At 34.3% G+C, this 26,942-nt stretch overlaps 1 protein-coding gene across 9 annotated transcripts in view; it reads left to right on the forward strand.

Annotated features, from left to right (window-relative positions):
* The window catches only part of CCDC148 (coiled-coil domain containing 148), a 333,489-nt gene that overhangs the window by 245,920 nt on the left and 60,627 nt on the right, over positions 1-26,942 (forward strand). The window lies entirely within an intron of this gene.

Below are 26,942 nucleotides of genomic sequence, written 5' to 3' on the forward strand. Positions count from 1 at the left end.
CTAGATGGCAGGCATTCCCATACATATTAAATATCTTATAGTATATCCTAGGTACAATATATATGTGCAGAACCAAATTTTGTTGTTGTTGTTGCAAAGGAAGGATTTGTATTCACAAGGTAAAAATAATCTGGGAAGAGAAACAAAACAAAACAAAACAAAACAAAAACCAATACTCTCAGTTTACATTCATTTCCCAGTGTTCCTTTTCTGGGTGTAGCTGATTCTGTCCATCATTGATCAGGTGGAATTGGATTAGCTCTTTTCTATGTTGAAGATGTCCACTTCCATCAGAATACATCCTCATACAGTATCATTGTTGAAGTGTATAATGATCCTCTAGTTCTACTTGTTTCACTCAGCATCAGTTGATGTAAGTCTCTCCAAGCCTCTCTGTATTCCTCCAGTTGGTCATTTCTTACAGAACAATAATATTCCATAACATTCATATACCATAATTTACCCAACCATTCTCCAATTGATGGGCATCCACTAATTTTCCAGTTTCTAGCCACTACAAAAAGGGCTGCCACAAACATTTTGACACATACAGGTCCCTTTCCCTTCTTTAGTATTTCCTTGGAATATAAGCCCAGTAGTAGCACTATTGGGTCAAAGGGTATGCACATTTTGATAACTTTTTGGGCATAATTCCAGATTGCTCTCCAGAATGGTTGGATTCTTTCACAACTCCACCAACAATGCATCAATGTCCCAGTTTTCCCACAGCCCCTCCAACATTCATCGTTATTAGTTCCTGTCATCTTAGCCAATCTGACAGGTGTGTAATGATATCTCAGAGTTGTCTTAATTTGCATTTCTCTGATCAATAGTGATTTGGAACACTCTTTCATATGAGTGGAAATAGTTTTAATTTTTAGTTTCATCATTTGAAAATTGTCTGTTCATATCTTTTGATCATTTATCAATTGGAGAATGGCTTGATTTCTTATAAATTAAAGTCAATTCTCTGTATATTTTGGAGATGAGGCCTTTATCAGAACCTTTAACTGTAAAAATGTTTTCCCAATTTGTTACTTCCCTTCTAATCTTGTTTGCATTAATTTTGTTTGTGCAGAAACTTTTTAATTTGGCATAATCAAAATGTTCTATTTTGTGATCAATAATGGTCTCTAGTTCTCCCTTGGACACAAACTCCTTCCTCCTCCACAAGTCTGAGAGGTAAACCATCCCATGTTCCTCCAATTTATTTATGATTTCATTCTTTATGCCTAAATCTTGGACCCATTTTGATCTTATCTTAGTATGTGGTGTTAAATGTGGGTCCATGCCTAGTTTCTGCCATATTAATTTCCAGCTTTCCCAGCAGTTTTTGTCAAATAATGAACTCTTATCCCAAGATTTGGGATCTTTGGGTTTATCAAACACTAGATTGCTATTTTTATTCACTATCTTGCCCTGTGAACCTAACCTATGCCACTGATCAACTAGTCTATTTCTTAGCCAATACCAAATGGTTTTGGTGACTGTTGCTTTATAATACAGTTCTAGATCAGGTACAGCTAGACCACAGAAGGTCATGATTTTTAGAGGTTAGATCTAGAGGTTGATCATTTTGGATAGAAAAAGAGGAGATCGGATTACATGTGGGAAATTTCTGAGTGTTTTTTTTATAGAATCTAAGATCCAAAATTAATCTGACACCATCCAATTCAACTTACCTGAGCAAGAACTCAGGTACTCCTGACTTCAGGGCCAGTGCTCTATATCCATTATGCCATCTAGGTGCCTCTTAATAATAATAATTGAGGAAAAAAACCTATAGTAAGAGAAAATTCTACTTCTCTGGGAAGTCCATTACATTTTGGGATAATTTGAATTTTTAAGATTTTTTTCCTCACATATCAAACCTAAATTTCATTCTTTGCAACTTTAACCTATTATAACTATTTTTGCTATCAAGGGTCAAACAGTACAAGTCCAAATTCCTCTTTCATTGGAAATCCCTTCAATTATAGCTCTCATTTCATCTAAGTCTTCTCCTCTACAGATCTCTACAATATCCTTCCTTCCACTGATTGTTTTTCTCCAATCTCCTCAGCATCCTGGTAACTTCCCTACTAAGTAAGCTCCAGCCTATTTTTTTCTTAAAACTTTTCCCTGACATATAATCCCACATTTTTAATTCCCCTTGTAATGTATGTTGGTGGTTTTTGCAATACCACAGTCTTCAAAGACTAAACAATGCAAGTGCCAAATTATAATGGAGAGATATATGGCAATCACCAATAGATTGCAGTTTTTTTTCCACTCTGTTCCCTCCCTTGTTACAACTACAACACCACCAACAACAAATTAAAACTTGCACACAATGAGCAAACTTGTTCTATATACAACAGTCTGAACCCCAACCCCTCCGAAAGGTGGGGGACATGTATTATCTGTACTGATCATAACAAAAACTCAGAATTCATCTTTTTATAATGTTCTTTTCATTTACATTTTTAAAGCATAATATATATTTTTTCTTGGTCCTTTTTCTGAGGAATTTCTTTTATCAAAATGATGCCTGTGGGGCCCAAACTACAAACAAAAACTTGTGGTCTGTATTATTCTTAAGATCCTAGGAATTTGTGGGCAGGTAGTTATCTATGTAGTTGTTGTTGGTCTAACTTTCATGGAATTTGTCACGTTCTCTCTCTCCCTCAGGGTACCCTGCTGCTTGAGCTAGGTTGACTTACCTATCTCAATAGAATAGAGTAGAATTTGGTCAGCTATTGATGGGGATGGCTAGCTTTTTATCCACAGAAAGAAATTGTGCCTTTTTTTTCTCTAATATGTAGTGCAGTGCTGTATATCTTTGTTTAATGAAATGTGTTAATATATTGGATTCATTTTTGTATATTGCTCTATTTGCTGATATGTTATTATGAGATTATATGTATTATTCCTAATCCTTATGCCATTATTCTCTCCTTTGGAATATTCTCTTGAGGATATCCTTCACTGTTATTCTTTCTTTGTTATACCTGTTGTTTCCTATAGAATCCAGTTTGAATTTTATTTGGGTATTTTTCTCTACCCTCTATTTTTATTGTGCTTGATTAAATCAGCATGTCTTGAGTTTTAGCATGTTCTTTTCTCATTCTCCTAATTCACATTATTCTTAGCCCAGAGCCCATCTTCTTGATGGTTTTTATTGAGAATCCCTTGTACTCTAATTTAGGTAAGTGTATCACATGATGTTTTTCCACAGCTTTAAATGACTCAGAATCTGCAAAGAATTTGAACAGCTGCCCCTTCCTGAACCTTAACATCTCACAGAGTAGATGAGCTAATATTTTACTATATCTTTAATGATAACATTTTCTACTGCTTACCCTTTTCAAGTCATGAGCAGGTGTCCAATTTCCCCCTAAGACATTCTCACCACCCAATCACATTGTACCAATACATAAATGCTTTCAAAAGTATTAGTTTTAGGGTTTAGCTCAAGTGGCTGTTTATCACCCTAATCTTGTATGGCAAAGAGAAGTTTTAGATTTTTAGGATAGTTATATTGAAATGATACTTAGGTGCAGGTTTTTCTTCTTTACTTTTTATCCCCCTCCAATACTATACAGGTATTCTACCTTCTATTTAATTGCTCACAAATGTCAGCCATTGTCCTTGCTGATAACTACCATCCTTTCTCCTCCATCTCCCTTTACTGTTCTTTCTTCTCTGTTTTTCTTTCTCAGCAGTGTATTGGAGAGAGAAAGAAACATGGGAGGGAGAAGAGGACTAGGAAAGAGTGTTGGGGGGCATGTGTGGGAGTCATTCCTAAGAAACTGATCTATGCCAGGTACAGTTACTATAAAATGAGATTACTGTTTTATCACTTCTGATTGTCACTATAATAGCTTGGATTCTTGAAAAAAGCAGACCAAAGCTAAAATCATTGGTTTATTCTTGGAAAGCTGGCCATGATTTCTGTGAGATTCTGAGAGCTAAAATATGATAAAGCAAGAAAGAGGTCAGATGAGATCTGTAGGCAAGGCTGAGCAGCATGAGTTTTGTTTCCTTAGTATTTCTCACATTCACTTCTCTGTATTCATACCACAACTATCCTAACTGAAGCTGTCATCTCTTCTAATGTTTATAATTGCAACAGATTCCTAATTCATCTTCCTGCTACCAGTCTTTCTCCATCCAATCTATTCTTCAAAATAGCTACAGAACTGATCTTCCTAAAACACAGGTCTGACTAGATCATTCATCACTCCCCTAATCAAGAAGCTTCAATGTCTTCCCATTGCCTAGAACATGGAATATAAACTCTTTACCTGGTGTTGTGGAAATTTATTGAATCCCCATTCTACTTAAAGTGAGTGATAAAATAATTGCTTATCTAATCATGTGAGAACATTTCTTAAATCAATATATTAATCATGGACTTTAGATTAAGTGCAAAAAAATCCTTGATCAATTTAAATGTCCTCAAAAGTTATTAGATCAACTGAAGTGATTTTTGTATAGGAATTGTGTTGATATCGATTAAGGAAATTTGGCTCTGTGTGTGTGTGTGTGTGTGTGTGTGTGTGTGTGTGTGTGTGTGTGTGTGTGTGGTTTATTTAAATAAAATAGACAAGTTGAGAATCCAGATATTCAAGTGTTTAATACTTTGGAGTAGAAGCCTTCCACTTAAACCTTTGAAAAGCAATGTTTTAGGTAAGAAAAAGGAGGAGCAAGAAGAACACTGACTTTGGTCTTGATCTTGATTTTAGTTTTGGACTTGATCTTGGTTTTGATCTTGGCCTTGGTCCTCCATATCCCAGTTTTGATCATAAAATGACCTATTGAACTTCCAGGGACCAGAAGACTCAGACTTTCCATTGGTGTCCTAATCCTAGAAGAGCTCTTGAGATAGCTGATGAAATGTTCATATTGGAAACTGAGAACAATCTTGATACACTATGGAAAAACAGCTTTCTGACTTTATAAAGAACCCACCTATATGACCGTGGGCAAGTCACTTAACAACAATTGCCTCAGAAAAAAAATAAATAAATAAAAGAACCCAGAAGAAAAGCCTCATTGTGCCTAAGGGAGGTTTATGATTATCCCAGGAAGAAAAAGTGGGGGGGGAACAGAAAAAGAACATGTCCCTTTGCTTCATGTGCTTTTTCAATTTGAGTGTACTTTCCCTTGGACTCTTTATGGACTGATGGGAGAGTGCCACAAACTTTGGTTAAGGAGGAGATTAAGAAAAAAAAAATGCATTGCTTAACAGTACTAGTACTTTAGTAAATATTCCTCTCTTAAAACTTTCTGATTAATTCATTATTATTGGATAATGGGAGAAGGGTTACCCCCATTTTGAATGCTGTTCATGATCTGTCTCCACCCTGATTTTCCAAGCTGATTAGATGCTATGCTTCCTTGTATGCTCTGGTCTTATCTTCCATTTTTGGAATGTTCTCCCTATTCACCTCTGCTCCTTGGAATTTTTGCTCTCTTTAAGATTTAGCACATGTTACCTACTTTAAGGAGCTTCTAATTTTCCTAATTGTTAGTACCTCCCTATCATTTTATTTTGTAGATATGTTGTATTTACTTATCTGTGAACATGTTGTATGTTTCTATAAGAATGTGAGCTCCACAAGGTTAGGAACGGTTTGATCTTTGGGGGTGACTCCTCAGCACCACATACCACGTGTCTGACACATATTAGGCACATAACAAGTGCTTGTTTGGGCTCTGCTTTTTGGGGACTCTGGGGGAATCTTTCTTGGGGGTTGTTTATGTGTTCTTCTGATCCCAGAGATTCTGGACTGAAGTGGAAAAGAACAATGGATTTTAGGTTTGAATCCTACTTTGTCTGACACTTAATCTCTGTGATAATGGGCAAGTCATGTTACCTTTCAAAGCTTTAGTTCTTTCATCTGTAAAACAAAGATTATAATATTTGGAGTATCTGCCCTCCCAGGTTAATAAATGCTTATTGATATGAGAAAAAAAAATTATTGACGCATATAGCTGAATTTGTAGTCAGGAAGACCTGAGTTCAAATGTAGCTTCAGACTCTTACTAGCTGTGTGATGCTGGGAATTTTTTTTTTAATCTTTTTTTGTTTGTTTGTTTCATTTAACTATAAAAAACAAAAACAAACAAACAAACAAAAAAAAACTAAGGATATCAATAGTACCTGCTTCTCAGAATTTAGGTATATATACCATGGATCTGAGTCCAGATTTGGGAGACCTGAATTCATATCTGCTCCTGGTAAGTCACTTAAATCTCTGCCAGTCTCAATTTCCTCAATTGTAATATAGGGTTGAATAAGAACACCTACCTCAAAATTAATAATCTGTTCAGGAAGATGGACAAATCTTATCACAGAGTAAACACTTAGCTAAATGAGGAAACGATAATCTTATTTTATAGTATCATAATGTCAAAGAAAAAAACTTGAGGGGGCATTTTATAACATTTGGAGGAGTTAAGTAATATGGGAAAGGTATAGACTACTTAGAACTGTGCCTTCTTTTCAGGACCACCTCCAAAATTATGAGTTTCAATTGATTTAAGTCTATAGTGTTACTTGTTTAGAAATATCAACAATGCAAATAGTCCCTTTGCTTATAGTTAAACCCTTAGAAGGTTTAAGGTTCAAGGAATACTAAAGGTCAGCAATTCACTTAAAAAATATTGCTCAAAAGGCCCTATACATATATACATACATGCATATATATATATATATACATGTACACATATGTATGTATGTATATATACACATATAATGTATGTGTTTAAATAAGGATCAACCAAAGAACACATTGATTGAAAGGAAAACATATTTAATTAAACAACATATCAAATTAAATGGCAAGAAGGCATATATTGGAGTACCACACAGATTACTATGCCATCAGTGGAGAAACAGATATTTATAGGTAATACATATGACTAGGAAATACATGTAGCCAGAACAAGGCATATGCCTGACATTGCAGAACTGTGATGATGATCCTCTGGAAATGTCATTGCACTCTTCTCCCCATTAACTGCTGTTGCACTGAAACCCTTTCTTGGGTCTTCAACTGAAGTTAAGTTCTGTTAATAAAGGGAAGGGGCTTGCTACTTTGTTTTATTAAAAGAGAGGTTTTTTTGGAGGAAATACTTTTAGCATATAGCTACAAGGGCTATCACTGGATTGTGTGTGTGTGTGTGTGTGTGTGTGTGTGTGTGTGTGTGTGTGTGTGTGTGTGTGTGTGTGATGTGGGATGGTGGTGGTACAGACCTAGCAACTGATTGGATATGAATAATGAGAAAGAGTGATGGATCCATGAAAATTGAGAGAAAGATAATGCTAACCTTGATGACAGAGAGAAAGAGGGAGGGAGGAGGGAGGGAAGGAAAGAAAGGAAGAGGGGGAGAGGAAAGGGAGATTGAGTGGAAGAAGGAAGAAGAGGAGATAAAAGAAAAGAGGAGAAGGGAAGAAAGAAGAGATGGATTTGAGGGGGTAGGAGTAATGAGTTCTGTTTTGAATTTGAGGTGCCTATTGTGTATCTAGTTCAAAATATCCAATAGGTAGTTTTTGGTGTGGAACTGAAACTTAGATGAAAGAATAGATATGGATATATAGATCTGTTCTAAACTGAACCCATGATAGTTGGCACGATTGTTGAGTGAATCTGTTGAAATGTCATCTATTTATCTTTAATTGTGTATTTCATCAGTTTTTTAAAATGAGCATACCCTCAGCATATATATGTATGTATATAATGTTAAAACAAATCTAATATGTGTAATAGAGTGTAAATATTATTAAATTAATAATTAAATAATTTAATTATGATTAAGCATAAAAACAAGGTTTAGGAGGATGTAAAAGGTGAAATAAGCAATATTTTACAGTTATTTTAATTTTGGCATCAAAAGTCAGGTGCCAATACTTGGGAATCAGGAAAGTAGATTTCCTAGGGAAAGGTAGGATTAGGAAAAGACACAAATGATCCTCTGTTTACAATGCTAATTAAAATTTAATCATTTCTTAATAGTGAAAGAGCTTAAGGCAAAGCCTTAAGAAACTATGTTGATTATCATTTCAATTGTTTTGGCCATCTCTTGTCAGATTTGATTAGATTGTCACTGTTTTTACTTTATAAATGGCTGAGGAAGAGTTTGTTTTACTAGTTGGAGTGTCAGCTCCATTTTCTTGTTATGAGTATGTTCACATTAGTAGTGTTATATCAATTCTGATTGATATAACATATCAATTTTTCTTTGCATAAGTCTTTTAAAATTACTTGTCAGTTTTATGAGGGTTAATATGTCATCTCATCAGGTGCTATAGCATCTGCCTTCTCAGTAGCCTTACTACTAACAAATTAGAAAATAAATTCTTACTACGAACATCCATCACATTTAACATCAGAACTATAGTTTATCAAAAGAAACAATTTTAAAGTAGGTGGTTACTATTTGCTTTGCTTCTGCAACCTAAAGAACATGGGATCTTCTCACCTTACTTGAAGTTGAAATCTTCTAAATAAAGTTCCAAAAGTTTTAATGTAGCATTAAGCTATTAAAGTTTAAAATTGTCTACTTTTCTATTCACATTTTTAATAACATGGCATGCTGCTTTGCATTTTATAAACACTCGAATGCCTTTTTATTCATTCACAATTCATTTTTCTCATTCCCCCACCCATACTCCATTCCCTTGACTTTGCTCTAGGAACTATAGCCTCAAATAGGGAAGCTCTTATCTTGTCCAGTGCCACTGCTACTTTCTGGGAGTTTTCCCATACCAGCTGCTTTCCACCCACACCCTCTAACTTTCCCAGTTACTTTTTATGTCTTGTTTCCCCCTGCCTTTATTAGAATGCACTCCTTGAGGTCCGGGTCTTCTGCATCGGCTTGTATTTGTATCTCCAGTGCCTAGCATATAATAAGTACTTAAATATTGTATCACACTTTCTCAGTTTTTCCTAATGAATGTCTCTGTTTCTCTCTCTAATCTATTTCTCATAGGCCCAAAACAAATAAATGAGTGAAGTTGCTACTGCTAACCTTTCTACACTTGTAATTCCCTATCTTTTATCAGATGACTTCATGTATTATATATGACATAACTATTGTTTATTAAATATTTGTGGTCTAATTTCTTTTTTTAAAGTATGAAATAAATAGAAATTATTTCATTATTATTTTTTCCTATATCTTTATGGATCATCTTATATACCCTTTATGTTCACCCTACTTTGGGGATTACTACTCTAGACTTTGCCACCAAATCAGTTTTCCTCTAGAACTTCCCTCAGCTTGTGGGGCTTTCTAACTCTGGGAAATCCTTTTGCAAACTGAGCCTGTCTCCTATTAGTGATTTCTTTCTGTCATTTTCATTTTGGGGAATGGGCCTATATGCATCATGCTTCATTTCTCTGCCAATTTGCTTCTAACTCTCTAGACTTTGCTAAATTATCTTCTCGTCCATTTCTCCTCATGAACATCTCTCTTCTTCAGCTCCTTTTTATGTGTTTTATTTTCCACTACAATGTAATCTCTCTGAGTGAAGAGATTACCTTTTTTGGGGGGCAGCCTTGCATTTGTATCTGCAGTGCTTAGCTTAGTGCCTGCCACACAAAAAATGTTTAATGAATGCTTTTTTGTCTTGCCACTGAGCACAGGACAATGTTATTTCTTGAGTTGGAAGATTTTTATTGTGATTCTATTTATCATTTGTCATCTGTACATTGGACATTATTTAACAAATAGTAAAAGCAAATTGAAGACACAAGTCTTAATTCTGGTTATTGAGACTATTCTCTTGTATTTTAACTAGAAATAAGTTTAAATAAAATATTGATCCAGAATGTGGAATTTTATAGGCATAAGTACTTTATTCCCTTCTTTTGTATCCTAGTACTTAACATAGTCCCTGGTACATAATTGGTGCTTAATAAATACTAGGTTGTATAGATATAAACATCTGGAAAAATGTTAATTGCTCTTAATTAAGCCAAGGTAATAACACAAAAAGTGACAATTATTATCAAAATTAATTTAATCAATGCCATACTCATGAACACTTACAAAAATTATAGAATTAGAAAAAAATAACAAAATTCATCTGGAAGGCCAAAAGGTCAAGAATATCAAGGGAATCAATGGAAAAAAAAAAAGCAAAGGGAGATAATGTAGCAGTATCAGATCTCAAACTATGTTACAAAGTAATAATTATCAAAACAGTCTGGTATAGGATAAGATACAGAGCAGTTGATCATTAGAGTAGATTTGGTATATGATATATAGAATTAAATGACCATAATAATCTAGAGTTTGATAAACCCAAGGACAAGTGCTCAATATTTTGACAAAAACTGCTGGGAAAATTGGAAAGCGCTCTGGCAGAAACTAGGCATAGACCAATATCTAAAAATGGATGTGATTTAGGCACAAAGAGTGATATCATAAACAAATTAGGAGAACATGGAAAAATATACCTGTCAGATCTAAGGAAGTTTTCATGATAAACATAAAGAGAATTACAGAAGGTAATGAATAATTTTGGTTATATTAAATCAAAAAAGTTTTGTACAAACACAACCAAATGCAGCTAAAACTAGAAGGAAAGCAGGAAACTGGAAATATTTTTTTACAGAAAGTTTCTCCGATAAAGACCTCATTCCTAAAATATATAGGAAATTGAGTCAAATTTATAAAAATAAGAGCTATTTCCTAATTGATAAATAATCAAAGGATATGAACAGGCAGTTTTCAGAAAAAGAAATCAGTTATCAAAAGTCATATAAAAATCCCTCTAAATCATTAGATCTAAAAAGATATAAATAATTAGAGGTTAGAAATTAAAGCAACTTTGAGATATAATTTTACATCCATCAGTTTAGCTAAGATAATAGAAAAGAGATAACAGAAAAGGACACAGAAAGGGAATGTGGAAAAATAGACATAATACACAGCAACAGTATTATTGTACAATGATCAACTGTGAATGACTTAGCTGGTCTCAGAAGTAATTCCAATGACTTCATGATGAAAAATGCTAACCACCTCCAGAGCAAGAATCAATGGACTTAAAATACAGAACAAAGCATTTGCTTTCTTTATTTTTTCATAGTTTTTTATTTCCTTTTGGTATATTTCTTTTTTTATAACATTGTTAATATGGAGATATGTTTTACATGATTGCATATATATAAAAGCTATGTTAAATTGCTTACTGTCTTAAGGAAGGAGGGAAGACGTAAGAGATGGTGGAAAGAAATATGAAACTCAAGGAGGAAAGAACAATGGAACTCAAATTTTTAAAAAAACAATGTTAAAAATTATCTCTATATGTAATTGGGAAAAATAAAATATTTTAATTTTTTTTTAAAAATAGGTGCATTTATATACTGTTCTGGAGAACAATTTGGAACTATTGCTCAAAAGGCTATCAAATTATGCATACCCTTTGATCCAGCAATAGTACTACTAATTCCATATCCCAGAGATTTAAAATGAAAAAGATTCATATGTATGTGAAGAATTTGAAATTACAAATAAGAATTTTGAAAACTGCTAGATTATGCTGCTCAATTTGAGATTGGGTTTATTCCCAGTGCTCAACACAGTGCCTGGCACAAAGACAATGCTAAATAAATGCTTACTGACTGAGGGACTGGTAGAGACTTAAAGAACAATTAGGCCAACCCTACTTGTGCCATTCCCCTATTTCTGCCCTTAAAATTCTTTTTTTTCTTTTGAGGCATTTGGGATTAAGTGACTTGTTAAGTGACTAGGTTACTAGTCACCTAGAAAATGTTAATTGTCAGGTACACCTGACTTCAGGACCAATGCTCTATTCATTGCACCATTTCGCTACCCCTCTCCTCAAAATTTGTAACTACTTTTCATTTACACTTTGGTTCTTGTTTGAATTACCTTGAGCTGGGAGAAAGAACTCATAGCTAAAATAGTTGTTAATTTCCCTAATAACCTAATAACCTTTCATAATTGCTCAAATTTTTTCTCTCAAAAATAATCTGAAGAACTGAACGAGTTTTGAAAAAAGTTATGCCTTTAGACAGAAAACAAAAAGCTATCTGAAGCATTTCATGTCTAAAAAATACTAATGGATTTGTCTTTTTTGAAACTGGTCTACAGCCCACTTCTGCAAAAGATGAGAGAAGCTTTTGAAATATAGCACTTTTATCACTTCAAAGAATAGAGTTCCAAAAAATTCTGGCAATAGAGGCACAGTGCCTCTTTTTTTATTTTCCCCTACTACTGCAAATTATAACTTTTCTCTAAATGTTATCCAGTTCATGACTTTTACTAAGTCAGCAACACATACATTTTGTGTTAGGTTATCTTTCTTTTTTAAAATGTTAATTTAATTTTTTATTATATCTTTTTTATTTACAAAACATATGCATGGGTAATTTTTTCAACATTGACCCTTGCAAAATCTTCTGTTCCAAATTTTCCCCTCCTTCTCCCCACTCTCTCTTCTAAATGGCAGTAGTTTAGGTTATCTTTTAACCACGATTTTGAAGATAGAAACCTATAAAATATTCCACCAATAAAATTTGGTAACAACACAATAAACTTTGATTTATTAGTTTTACCTCTAAAAACTATTATTAATCTTTTTTCTTCTAAAGAACTTGACTCAGCCAGACCATTGAGTTAAGTAATAAAGAGCAAAAACCAAACTTAGTGCTTCCTATGTCTCCTAGTTCATCTTGGTTTATTCTGTTTTTAAATATTCTGGGAAAATATTCAAGACTCACTTTATTTCACTAACTTGAAGGATCCTGTACAAGCTTTTGGAATATTAATTTGTTCATTTGGTTATTTCTTTTACTGAAAGCTTGATCTATGGATTTTTTATTTTACTCTTTTAAAAAAAATCACCTCTTTAAATCCATCCTCAGATACTTCCTAGTTATGTGATCTTGGGCAAGTCACTTAACTTTGTTTGCCTTAGTTTCCTCATCTTTAAATGAACTGTAGAAGGAAATAGTAATCCAGTCCATTATCTTTGCCAAGAAAACTCTAAATGGGGTCATGAAAACTCAGACATGCCTGAAAAAAAAAAGGCTGATTAACAAAAAACAAACAAAACAAAACAAACAAACAAAAAAAAAAAACCACAAAAAAACACGGAGATAAAATAATACAAGATCATACCACTCTCATTGATTGACCAACAATGGGGTTATAGGTCAATATTTGACTAGATAAAAGAGGTACTGGCTTATTTCTTACCTGACCTTAATCATTGATTAAGCAATACATCAGTCAATCTGAGACCAGTTAAAGATCTTAGTTTAAAAAGTCCAAGATCTTCTATTGCATCCAGGACCATTTCCAGTCATCCTGATCTATATCTGATCACTGGACCCAGTTTTCTCCAGAAGAGAAAGTGAGGCTGGTGACTGCACAGCCCTCAATTAAATCCCATTCACTTGCAAATTATGTCATAACTTCCCTGTTGTCATGGTACTCTTGGAGAAAAAAGGACAAACAAAAACAATCCCTTTCACTTCCCTTGGGTCATCACTATTAAGATATGACACTTCAGAGGAAAAATTTCCTCTTGTTTCTGCTTAATTTATTTGGTTTCATGAGAAATTTTGGCAAAAGTCATTGTGTATTTTGATACACAAAGGAGTATTTTGATTTAACAAATGGTTCTCAAAAAAAAGTGCATACAGGACACATTTTAAAGTTTAATCTGCATTATTAACATTTCCTTCATTACTTCTTTAATCTGAAAAAAAATAAATCATGCTTTGATTTTTTTTTTTTTTTTTTTTTTTTTTTAGCATTTGCTGATTTGAAGGTGTAAAACTGTAAATGCTCACATTGCAATTTTTTTTTAGTTGGCTCTTTCTAGCTATTTTGAGCTGACTCCAGCCCACCCCAGGCCTAAGTTAGAAAAAGACTTGGTTCCGTATCATTGTGCTCTTCTCTAATGGTTTGATATCTTATAAGAAGCAACTAGAACAAAGTTATATTGCTTTTCATTTTTTTGGCGAATAACTTTGACTTGATTTTACATTGTGACTATCCTACCCAGGCCTTAATCTTGATTTATCTAATCTTCCTAAATTTGGCCATTGTCTATGAGATACCCTTGAAAGAAGTACTTCCTAGCTTCTTTTCTGAGCATGTATGACAGAACTTAATAGACCATGTAACCTCAGAATTTATAAGCATGAAGAAACTTAAAGGCACTGAGAATGGCTTAGCCTTAAATTATATTTAAAGGTATTATGAAAATTAAAGAAAATTAAAAATGAATAGGAAGGAAATTTCTTAAACATTAGCAACTGCTTCTTCACTGAGGAAAGGAGATGGGATGGTACAGTAGAAAGAGAACTAACTCACTTCTCTGGATTACATCCTTCTTTGAAGCTTACTATATGTGTGACATTGTTCAGTCTAGTAATCCTCAATTCCCTCATCTATGTAATGAGGGGATTAGACTAGAAAATCTCTCTGCTACTTTCCAGCTGTATATAAATGATCTATGATCTAATTTAAGTCAACCTAATGAACTTTAGAACAGTGTTCCATTAAAAAAAAAAAAACAAAAAAACAAAAAAAAAACCATCACCTTCCTCCATATCTAATCTGCCTTTCATCTATAACTTTGGATCTTCTGCCCTGGGATTGAGTATTCTTAACTAAGTAGATGTAAATTTATTTAGTCCACTTTATCTAGTTGAACCCTTGTCTGTGCTTCAGAAACTATCAAGCTGTCTATGATCCACCTACCACTTCTTGGTATCTACCCTGCTACCCCGTCCCCTTTTATCCTTTCTACTAGATATAATAATCAATAATTTATTAAAAAGTATGATAACTGTAATTGACTACCCTTCTGTAGTCTTTTTTTCTGGCTTTGATACTTTGGTACAGAGGATGATGCCTCTGTTATTGTTTCATATGTGATTTCCCTTAGCACCTAGGGCCTGTTTGGAATATCCAACTATCAATGTGGCCTTCTAAGCCTGGAATAACCCCAATGCTCTACTTAAATGTGAAAGACTACTGGATTTGACTAGGTACATAGACCACCAGGTACATGTCATTTATATCGGTCATTTTAAAGGTCAGTTCTTTGTTTTAGATATTCATTCAGTTATCCTTTTGTTTCCTCTTTTCTGCTATGATTCTTAAGATTCCTTGTTTTGTGTATACTTATATTGCATTAGTATCTTCATTTTATAATTGTTTAACTGTAAAATTAATATCTATTTTTTTCTTTCCACCCCTCTTCAACTTGGCACCTAATAGTCATTTAATAAATTCTTTTTCATTCTTTGGTTAATTTATCAAGTCCTTTCAATTCTTTTTTCCAAATAGCTTTTTGAATCTATCTCCTGTCTATTCCTACTGCCTCCATCCTAATTATAGGCTTCATTACTTCTCACCATTATGATTACCTGATTAACCTCTAGGCTTGTCCCATTCCAATTCTTGCATTACATCACTGTCAAATTTGTTCCTTAAGATGCAAATCTGAATATATAATTTCTCATAATTTTGTGCCTTATGCTCCATTCTTATCAATCTACTCATCATTCTTTGAACACATCCCATGCTTTCCCACTTTGTATGTATACTTGCTATTTTCTGTGCCTAGAATGTGCTCTTCCATCCCTACCTGTTGGAATCCTTCATTTCACATTCAGATTACTGACTTGCTTAAGGTAAAATAATTATTTAGTATATGAGGTAGAATTTTAACCCAGGTCTTCCCGATTTCAAGTATAGCGCTATATCCACATAAAAATACTCTATGTTTAATTAGAGTAGAGTTTAGCAACTCTATAATCACCCTTCTCCTGGACAATAAATCTCTCCATGCAATCTGATAACATTAGTTTTCTTTGTTTCCTTATCATGCTATTGAATTACAATGAACTATAAATCTACTAAATCCCAAATATTTTTAAAGATAAATTATATGCCTAGAGTAAATAGCTCAAAAATTAGTATAGTTTTAACCTATTAAGCTTATGTGTATATTTATCAAAGAGATTTGTATGTATTTATATGAGCATAGTCAAAAACATTTATTAAATGCTGTCATGCTAAGCCCTGTAAGGGGATACAAAAAAAAAAATTTAAGACAGTCCCTCTCTTCAAAGAGATCCCAACCTAATGGGGAGAAGATAATAAGCAAATAAATAGGATCAAAAAACTATAAACAAGAAACAGAGGGAAGATATTAAAATGAAGTGGATTTAGGAAAAAAAATCCTGCAGAAGCACAAGATTTCACTTAAGTTTTGTGTCTTAGGTTTTGAGAGGATGGTGGCATCCTCACCAGTAACAGGCAAGTTGGGACCAGAGGCATGGTTAATGGGAAAAGATGAGTTTTATTTTGTACAGTTGAATTTAAAATGTCTTCTGGATATCCAGCTCAAGATGTCTGAAAGGCATTTAGAGATGGGAGCTAGGACTGGATCAACAGATTTGAGGAACATTAACACAGTGATGATAATTAAATCCCTGGAAGCTGATAAGATCATCAATTGAAGTAATAGTGAGGAAGAAGAAAAGAGAGCCCAGAATGAAGCCCTGTATATTTGTACAAGTTTATATGGAAAGATTAGAGTATTGATATTTACAATTATATTTAAATGAAAAAAAAAACATAGGCCTATTTAATTTTTTTAAAAGAGAGATATAGTTTAATGTGCTGAGATTGTCAAGGAAAGATCAAGATAAAAAATTTAGTGGTGATTTTTTTTTAGGATCAAAGACAAAAGTAAAACAAAGAAAGAATGGAACCATTTCTTGGTAGATATGGGATGATTTTAACCTATAATGGCATGTGCAGGGGAAAGGCAACTACTCTTGCTTTAGGTTTCTCTGCCTAGGAGAATGATTTTTTGAAGTGAGGACAGAATAAAATGGATAATAGGAAGTTGATACCAAGTAAGTATGATAATGAGATCAACTAGCTGCCCTTAGTGAGTTCAAATCACTACTATTCCCTAAGAAATGGAAATGATTAACAAAGGTGAGGCTGTGGCAGTGGCAGTGGTCTTAGCTCATTCTGAATTTTAGCATAATGGAAACTGTTTTTACAGGACCAAACCATCCTTCTTTATTCAACTCTTCTACATTAAAAAAATCAAAGTTAGTTAATGAATTCTTCCTGTGAAACTACTTTGGTCTCTCTTTTCTAAAACAACTTTCTCTCTTCCTCCTCATCAAAATTATTTCAAAATTTCCTTCTAGTAAAAATATAGGCTAGAATGTTTTCCTCTAGTCAACCATTCATTTTCTTAACTTCAAAACATAACACATAAATGAAACAGTGTTGTATTGGGTAAGTAATTATAAAAGATACATGATAATGAATGGCATATATATATATATACATATATATATATGTATATATATATATATATATGTATTTATTAGTGTTTGAATCATTCCAAAATATACTGAGCCTCAAACTGTTTTTTTAAGATTGAAATATTGCTGTGAGTTATGTTGTATTTTTAATTAAGTTGCTTAATATGGTTGGAAAGCTTTCACTTTTCTAACATAAATATGCCAAGAAATAGCTAATAAAACTTCAATAGTTTTCCTGTTTTAATAACTAGCAATAGAAATTACTGAAGTACATTCGTTATTAACTAGAGTTTGATGACTGATTAGGAAAGTTGTTGTAAAGCCAACTTACAATTATCTGTCATAACCAGGATAGGAGAAGTATAGATTTAAGAACTCTTTGCCTTGACTGTTTCTCTTTATTTTTTAAAAAGGTTTTTAGGTGGGAGGATTGTTGGAAAGAGATAGTGGTACAAACAGCAAAATGCAGCAACACAATATTTGTTAAAGAAACAATGTTCAAATGCATCCAATGGTCCTCATCTCTATTTATATCTTAAATGTAGAAGTTAGGGGATTCCTAAGAATGGGTTACTCCATGTCTCTTCCATTCCCTTTCTGGGATGTCACTGGATTATTTGCTGCTTATTTAGTCAGCTGTCCTCATTTTCATTTTTCTTCCATTTTTTGATGCCAGATGCAAACCTCATAGAGCACTCAGATGACTTAATTTGTCATTCACACCTCTGGTCTCTCAGTGATGCAGCCCCCCTGCCCAGTGCCACCTGGCCCAATCCAGCCTTATTATAGTGTCAGATCTCTGTAAAGACTGATTGTGAGCATTTATAGCCTGAATTTTTGCTGCTCTAGAAAGAACCTTCCATTTATAGCATTGTTGCTATGGAACTAACTTCCCTCTGCAGCATTATTAATCTCGTGGAGTCATGTTTGTATGGAACCAATTAATAATATTAGTAGAGTACACTCTTAACTGTACAGCTTAACTATGATAAAACCTAGTTGCTTTATTTATCCTATTCTATCTTCAGGCCATGCCAGGATATTTTCACAATTTTGGTCCTATTTGTTCCAGCTTATTGTTGGGTTTTTTAAAAAAGCTATTTTTAAGTAGTTTGATTACAGGCATTAAATACCACATTAACACTTTCTTGCTATTTATGAGAAGCAACAGTGTTTTAAGCTCCTGAGTTCTCTTGAACTACCCTTTCCCTTTCTAATGGAACTACCAGCTTCTGAATAGCATTTAGCCCACAGTTTTGCTGCTGTTCTAGTTTCTTAATTTTCCTGAGCTTTGGATTTTTCCTTTTGAGCTGCTTTTTATACTGGAGGCACCTAACATTTGCCCTTAATTCTCTCTCTGACCTTTTTCTGTGTTAATGATCCAACATGATTCAGCCCTTTACAGCCTGCCTTCTGAAAGGAGCCAGAACATTTCATAACAAAACCAAATATGTCAGACAAAATTAAAACATTAAATGTCACAGATATGAATTGAACCAATTCATTCACTGCACTCATGTTCAGCAGGCAAACAGTGGTATTGATGATTGTCAGAGCTATAACCAGAACAGGTTAAATGGAGATATTATATAATAGAGATTTATTTTATATACCAATGTATAAGGCACTACATTACTTCTCTGCAGAGATGGAGAGACTACTTTCCCCATATTTCATGGTCCTCCATCATCCTGTTTTGTGTCTAATGCCACCATACCTTGTCAGGCAGGGCAGACTGTCTTTTGCACCAATGTTACCATTTTCCCCAACTCTTACCTATTTTGGCTTTAGATGAAGGAATTGCTAGTTAGGATTCAGGTGATTACAAATTAATTTTTGGTCCTTAATGATTATGGCTCCCTTATGCCTTCAGGATAAAATACAAACAATTGCTTAACATTTAAAAATTTCTACCATCTTGATCCCACTTTTGTTTTGCATAAATTCTTTTCCATCAAACCTAACTCCTTTCTGTTCCTTGAATTAACCATTCCATCTTAATTTCTCATCTTTTGAACAGACTGTCTTTTACTCCTGGAATTCAATACTTTCTTTACTGCCTCTTCCCTAAGGAGAGAGAGAGAACTCAAGCTTAAAGTAGTTGCCATAAAACATTCATCTTATCAAGTTCACTTCCATATGTGGTATATTCAATGGACAAATCACTCTTTCACTTGGCTATCAAATCAAGCCACACTGAACTGTGTCAATCAGGTCAGTCCTTGGGACTGGTTCCTGCCTAGACTTGGCCACTGGACCTCATGATTTTTCTGCTTTTTTGAGATCTACCTCAAAATTCAATAGAGAAACAATCAGAGGATTTGGGATATGGTAAAGAGGCTGTCTAAGACTGAGTTGGGAATAGTCACAAATAAAACAAACTTTCTGATCTATAAATATAAATATTTCTTTGGTTATTGTGTTCCTGACTTAATTAATTTATACTACATATATGGTGGGATATATATATGTATATACATATATATATACAGATATATACATATGTATATCTTTATTATAACATTTATTATGAGCACATTATTTTGATGTATAGCACCTTTTTCTAGGACTCTAATTACAAGATCTAGGACATCCTGTTATTGCTCCACGCATCTAGAAGAGTCAAAGATCACTTTTTTTTTTTTTTTTTTTTTTTTTTGAGGCTGGGGTTAAATGACTTGTCCAGGGTCACACAGCTAAGAGGTATTAAGTGTCTGAGACCAGATTTGAACTCCGGTCCTCCTGAATTCAAGGCTGGTGCTCTGTCCATTGCGCCACCAGCTACCCTGTCAAAGATCACTTTAATCTAGGGATATAAGAGAAGAATTTTATAGGGAACCATGGGAAGCCTTTGAATCTGGTCTTGTCTTGAGGGATCGGTAGAATTTGTAAAAATGGATATAAGAGGGGAAGTGTTTTCAGGTAGATAAAATGATGGTCTCAATGTAAATATCTGAACTTAAAACATTTTCTCTATATGTCTCTTTGTAGGCTGAATACAAGGGAAGCAAATATGACAACAAGCATTTTCCTCTTTGTTATGTTTTCTTGCTTAATTTGCATAAAAGTATAGTGTATTACTTGTACATTAAACTCTTAAGAAAATGATAAAAGTGAGACACTAGAGAACAACTGATATCAGACCTAGAAATAAAACAAAGGAAAATGGCTTCTTGCCTCACCATTTTATATTTGTATCTGATTTCTCAATAGAGAAAATATGGAATGATATATAAAAAGTGATCAGTCTTTTTAAGATTCACTTTTTTTTTTCCTGAGGCAATTGAGGGTTGCCCAGGGCCACATAGTTAGGAAGTATCTGAGGTCAGATTTAAACTCAGGCTCTCCTGATTTCAGGGTTGATGCTCTATCCACTGAGCAACCTAGCTGCCCCAAAAGTAATCAGTCTTTTGGAAAGACCTATCAGAACAATTATGTTCAGGTTAGAAGGGAAATTCTGTTTCAAATAGTTGAGAATACATCTTCAACATCTTGATACCATTTTTAAAAACTCAGGTTATTTAAGAATTAATATGCTATACAAGTTTCATCCATTTCAGTGCATCAAGAAACTAAGATTCAGTGCTCCCTATTAGTTAAAGGAAATGTTAAATTATAGCTTATAATGGACAAAAAAGCTAAATTAAGGAAGAGCTCCAATATGTTTATCACTATAGATCACACAATTCTGTTGACTTCACTTGAATGAGATTGTCACTATCTGAGAACCTAAGCATATGAAGAAATTTTCTTATTAAGTTTCAGAAGAAAAATTAGATATGGCAAACACTTTATACTTAATTCTCATTCTCTAGTGATCTTTAGACTGATTATTCATTAGTTGGGTTACTAGAATGCAAGACAGTATGATATTAGTGAAAAGAACACCAAAATTAGAATTGGGAGATTATGTACAATGAAAACTGTGAAATAAAAGATGCAATAAAGTGATGTGACTAACATTGAAATTAATTACAAGACATTAGTCAATCCTTGACTTAACTAATTCATACCACACTTTATCTGTTAAATTGACATTATTAATTAAAAGGCAGGTAGTAGGCAATGCACAGTTAGTTTCATTTTGAATTTTGATCTTTTTTTGGAGACAAGCTTAGTTAAGTGACTTTCCCAGGTCAGTTCTTAATTCTCTTATTGGCAGAGTAAGGAGACAATAAGGTTTGACCAGGGGCAGGCTATTCAGCTTTCTTGATCATAAGTATATCTATTTTTAAAATGGTATAATGATATCTGTCCTTTTTATTTCAGAGAGTTATTTTGAAGATCCAGTGAGATGATAGTATGTGAAAATGTTTTGAAATGTGGGAAATGCCATATAAATGCATTATAAAATGTTATTATTCTGTGAGGTATTTGCCCTGTCACCAGATGTTTGACATAATCTGACATCATTTGAACTCTTCTAGGATGAAATAAAATTTCATTTCTTTTAAAAATTTTTTTAAAATTTCATTTCAGTAAGACTTTTTTATGATACATATTTACAAGTGTGACAGGTAGAAATAGAATAGGAAAATGATTTCCAAATTCTTCATTATTTCAAGGCTCACTGGTTCTTTCAATGAGGGGTACCCCCCTTTCTAGAAGCAGATCATAAACATTATGTCCTATAGCAGTAGATGTTAATAAATTATTATCGCCCTCCAAAAAAAAAAAAAAAATCACAGCCTAGGTAACCCTCTGGTGACAGACCTTTCCAAAATGAACTTAGACAATCTTTGAATGACAAGCATAGGGTCCACTCTTGTACCTCTACTTGTATCAATCTTTTTCAGTTTTATAGGAATCTCTAGAGCTTGTATTTCTTTCTTTTCTTTTTTTTTTTCTTTTTTCCCCCGCTGAGGCTGGGATTAAGTGACTTGCCCAGGGTCACACAGCTAAGAGGTGTTAAGTGTCTGAGACCATATTTGAACTTGGGTCCTCCTGAGTTCAAGGCTGGTGCTCTATCCACTGCACCACCTAGCTGCCCCTAGAGCTTGTATTTCACTGAATCAGACTTCACAAACCAACACCATTTCCACCCAATGATGAAGAATCAGAGGAGGATTCTGAATACTAACAAAATGTCTTAAAGTTTTTCTTCTTTTTTGGGGGGGGAGGGATAGAGTAGGAATATGTTTTAATTATATACATGCTATTATTGGATTCAAGAAATATATGTGGCTTATGTTTTGTTGCAGAAATACAAATAAATGCCCAAGGGATCCCATTCCTTCCCATTTCCTCCTGCAGACTGCTGCACTATTATCATTCATCATTACTTATCTTTAGTCTATTCTTGCCTTCTCTCTATTATCTACAAAAACATGTTCATGGCTCTACAATCCTCAAAAAAGTCCTTTACTTAATCCCTTCATCCTTACTAGTTATCATCACACATCTCTTCTACCTTTTGTGACTATTTGAGGCCATCTAATTTTTCTACTTCTACCTCCTTTTCTTTCACTCTTCTTAACTCCTTTCGATTTACCTTTTGATCTCATCATTAAACTTCTCCCTCCAAAGTTATCAGTCATCTCATAATTATCAAATTCAGTGCCTTTCCCCTCAATTTTCTTCCTTCTTGATCTTTCTGAAATCTTTGACAATCTCTTATCTTTGATAATCTCTTCTCACTAGGTTTTTATGACATTGTTCTCTCCCATTTTACCTTCTACCTTTGTGATCACTCCTTCTCAGTCTCCTTTGCTATGTCTTTTTTCCAGGTTTTCCTTGTGAAAAGTGGTTGTGCTTTTGAATTCTGTCCTGGACTCTCTTTTTTTCCCTCCCTCTATACTATTTTACTTAATGATCTCATCAGCCTCCTTTATTTCAATGATTATCTCCATGCTGATGATTTCCACATCTTCTACAACTCTGACTTCTCTTTTAAACCTCAGACTCACATTTTTTCCCCATATATTAGACATCTCAAACTTCATTAACCATAGATATCTTAATCTCAAATATCCAAAATAGCTCATCCACCCTCCTGCAAACCCTCTTCTTTTACCAATTTCTCTATCATCCCCAAAGGTACCCATCCTCACAATTTAGGTGTCATCTATGATTCCTCACTCTCAATCTTCCCTGTCCATATCCAATGTGTTGCCAAGACCTTTTAATTTTAAATTGTGTGCTTTTCCTTCTTTCTTTTGACACTGCCACTATGCTAGAGTAAGACCTCATTAGCCAATGCCTAGACTACAATAACTTACTGAATCCCACTGTGGTCCATCTCTATTCAACCATTCATTAATCATTCTTCCTAAAATGCATATCGGACCATGTTACCCTTCTATTTAACAAACTTCGAGGGGGCAGAGCCAAGATGGTGGAGAAGATACATGAGAATTTGTAAGCTACCTTCTTCCTCATTACCAATTAGTTAAATCAGCCTCAAAAATAATGCTGGACTGATAGAAACCACAAGGATTAAAACCACAACTTACCAACTGAAGAGAATCTGGAGTTTCAACAGAAAAGGTCAGTTCCAAGGGGAGGATAGGTGCTAGCACACTGTGCTGATCGGGCTTGGGAGAACTCTGGGATCAGAGAAGCCACTGAGATAGAGGAATCTGACACAGGCTGTTAGCACTTCTCTGATTATAAAACAGCAGTTCAGAAGAGAAATCAAGCCACTTTAAAATATAAAGCCAGATCCTAGAACCACCACAATCTGGAAGTGACCTAACAGATTTCGGCATGGCTGTGAAGCCACTTTCTGTTGTCCAGGGCTTCTCCTTGAGGTAGTTAAGAACCTGAAAAGTGGGAACACAGCCTGAGGCAACATCCAATCCACAAAGTGCTGACTTAGCCTGAGGCTGTGGAACTCTAGCAGCTGCAGAATTCCTAGAGAAGGGAACCTTTGAAATAGGGACTCTGGTTTCCAGGCAGACACTTCCAGTTTGAGCACAGGGGCTTTTCACGTAAGCTACTGATATCCACGCCCCATGGGACACATTGGCTGGCCTTTGTGTCACTTTTACTGTTCAGTCTTAAACCTCAGGGGAGTCACTAGGCCACACAATGGGGTCCTTCACTGGGCAACCCTCACAGCACAGCCATATCACCTCTAGGTATTTCCGGGGAGAGGGAGAGAAACTCTCTCCCAGAGCTCTCTCTTAGCTCAGGCACAGGAGCCGCTGCATCCATCCAGTCTGGGAGGAAGCTGGTAAATAAATAAATAAATAAACTTCTTACCCCAAGGGCAGACCCCAACAGATTTTTAACAATGAGTAAAAAGCTGAAGAGAACGATGGATACCTTCTACACAGAGAAAGAGCGGATATCCAATCCCGAGGAAGTTAGCAGCAGAGAGTCAGCAGATAACAGCCTAAAGGGGAATGATACCTGCCTCCCATCACATAACTCTTTCCTAGAAGAGACTATTAAAAAGTTAAGAGAGTTTGAAGAAAAATGGGAAAAGGAAAGAGAAGCTATGATAGAGAACAACAACATCCTGAAATTTGAGTTGGAAAAAATAAAGAATTCACAGGAAATGCAGGGAAACAAAATTTGTGAATTAGAAAAGGTTAAAAAATCACAGGAAAGTAGGATTTCTGAATTGGAAAAAGATAAAAAATTCTCAAGAAAGTAGGATTTCTGAATTGGAAAAGATAAAAAAGTCTCAAGAAAGTAGGATTTCTGAATTGGAAAAAGAAAATAACTCTCTAAAAAAATTAGGGAAATGGAAAAAAATCAATAGAGCAAAATAATTCATTTAAAAACTCAATTAGGCATATACAAAAAGAACTAAAATATGTGAATGAAGAAAATAACTCATTAAAAATCAGGATGGAACAAATAGAAATGAATGATTCATTGAGAAACCAAGAATCAGTTAAACAAAAAAAAAAAAAAAGAAAAAAAAAAAGAAAAAAAAAAGAAAAGCTGGAGAATAACGTCAAGTACTTACTGGGAAAATCTATAGACCTGGAAAATAGATCTAGGAGAGATAATTTGAGGATCACTGGACTTCCCAAAAACTATGATCAAAAAAAAGAGCCTAGATTCTATTTTACAAGAAATCATCAAAGAGAACTGTCCAGAGATAATAGAAACAAAAGGGAAAATAGGCATTGAAAGAATTCATCGAACACCTTCTGAAAAAAGACCCTAAAAAAAGGACTCTACAGAATATTGTGGCTAAGCTGCAGAACTACCAAACTAAGGAACACATATTGCAAGCAGCTAGAAAAAAACAATTCAAATATCAAGGTGCCACAATAAGGGTCACTCAAGATATGGCTGCCTCCACATTAAAAGATAGAAGGGCCTGGAACCTGATATTTTGAAAGGCAAAAGATCAAGGATTGCAACCAAGAATAAACTACCCAGCTAAGTTTAGCATTTTTTTCCATGGAAGAAGATGGTCATTTAATGAAACAGAGGAATTCCATTTGTTTCTAAGAAAAAAAAACACAGACTTAAACAAAAAATTTGATCTATATCCACAAGACTGAAGAGAAACAGAAAAAGGTAAAAAGAACTCTTGAGAACTGTATCTCTGTTGTGGATATACAGAAAGTCCACATGGATAATTTGATTTTACTGATATAAAAAAGGGGAGTAGTAAAGGGAAGGAGGTAGTATCAGAAAAAGGGGAAGGAGTGATAAAAAGAGGGAAACTATATCCCAAGAAGAGGCATAGAAAATCTACCACATCTGGGGGAATTTAGAGAGGGGGAGAAACATTGTGTGAATCTTACTCTCATCAGAGTAGGCTCAAAGAGTAAATAATTAATATATTTGTTTTTCAGAGAATTCTCTCTCACCTCATTAAAGGGGGGGGGAGAGGAAAAGGGAAAAGGAAAAGGGGAATAAGGGAAGGGTACAAGAAAAGGGAAGGGACTTGGAAGGAGGGGGGAGGGATACTAAAAAGGGAGGTTTGCGAGTCACAAGTAGGATCTATAAATTAAATATTGGGGAGGGGTTCAGGGGGGTCAAGGGATAATTTTTAAAAAGCATAATCCAGGGATAATATGATGGCAGGAAATACAGAATTAGTCATTTCAACTGTAAATGTGAATGGGATGAACTCTCCCATCAAATGGAGAAGGAGAGCAGACTGGATCAAAAATCAGAACCCTACAATATATTGTTTACAGGAAACACACTTAAAGCAGGGAGATACATACAGAGTAAAGGTAAAAGGTTGGAGCAGAATCTATTATGCTTCAGGTAAAGCCAAAAAAGCAAGGGTAGCCATCCTTATCTCAGATCAAGCAAAAGCAGATATTGATCTAATTAAAAGAGATAAGGAAGGAAACTATATCCTGCTAAAAGGTAGCATAAACAATGAAGCCATATCAATACTAAACATATATGCACCAAGTGGTATAGCATCTAACTTTCTAAAGGAAAAGTTAAGAGAGTTGCAAGAAGAAATAGACAGTAAAACTATAATAGTGGGAGATCTCAACCTTGCACTCTCAGATTTAGACAAATCAAACCACAAAACAAATAAGAAAGAAGTTAAAAAAGTAAAAAGAACATTAGAAAAACTAGGTATGATAGACCTTTGGAGAAAATTGAATGGTGATAGAAAGGAATATATTTTCTTCTCAGCAGTTTGTGGAACCTATACAAAAATTGACCATATATTAG

This window comes from Sminthopsis crassicaudata, chromosome 3 (assembly GCF_048593235.1).
Source record: "Sminthopsis crassicaudata isolate SCR6 chromosome 3, ASM4859323v1, whole genome shotgun sequence".
NCBI classification, from domain to species: Eukaryota; Metazoa; Chordata; class Mammalia; order Dasyuromorphia; family Dasyuridae; genus Sminthopsis; species Sminthopsis crassicaudata.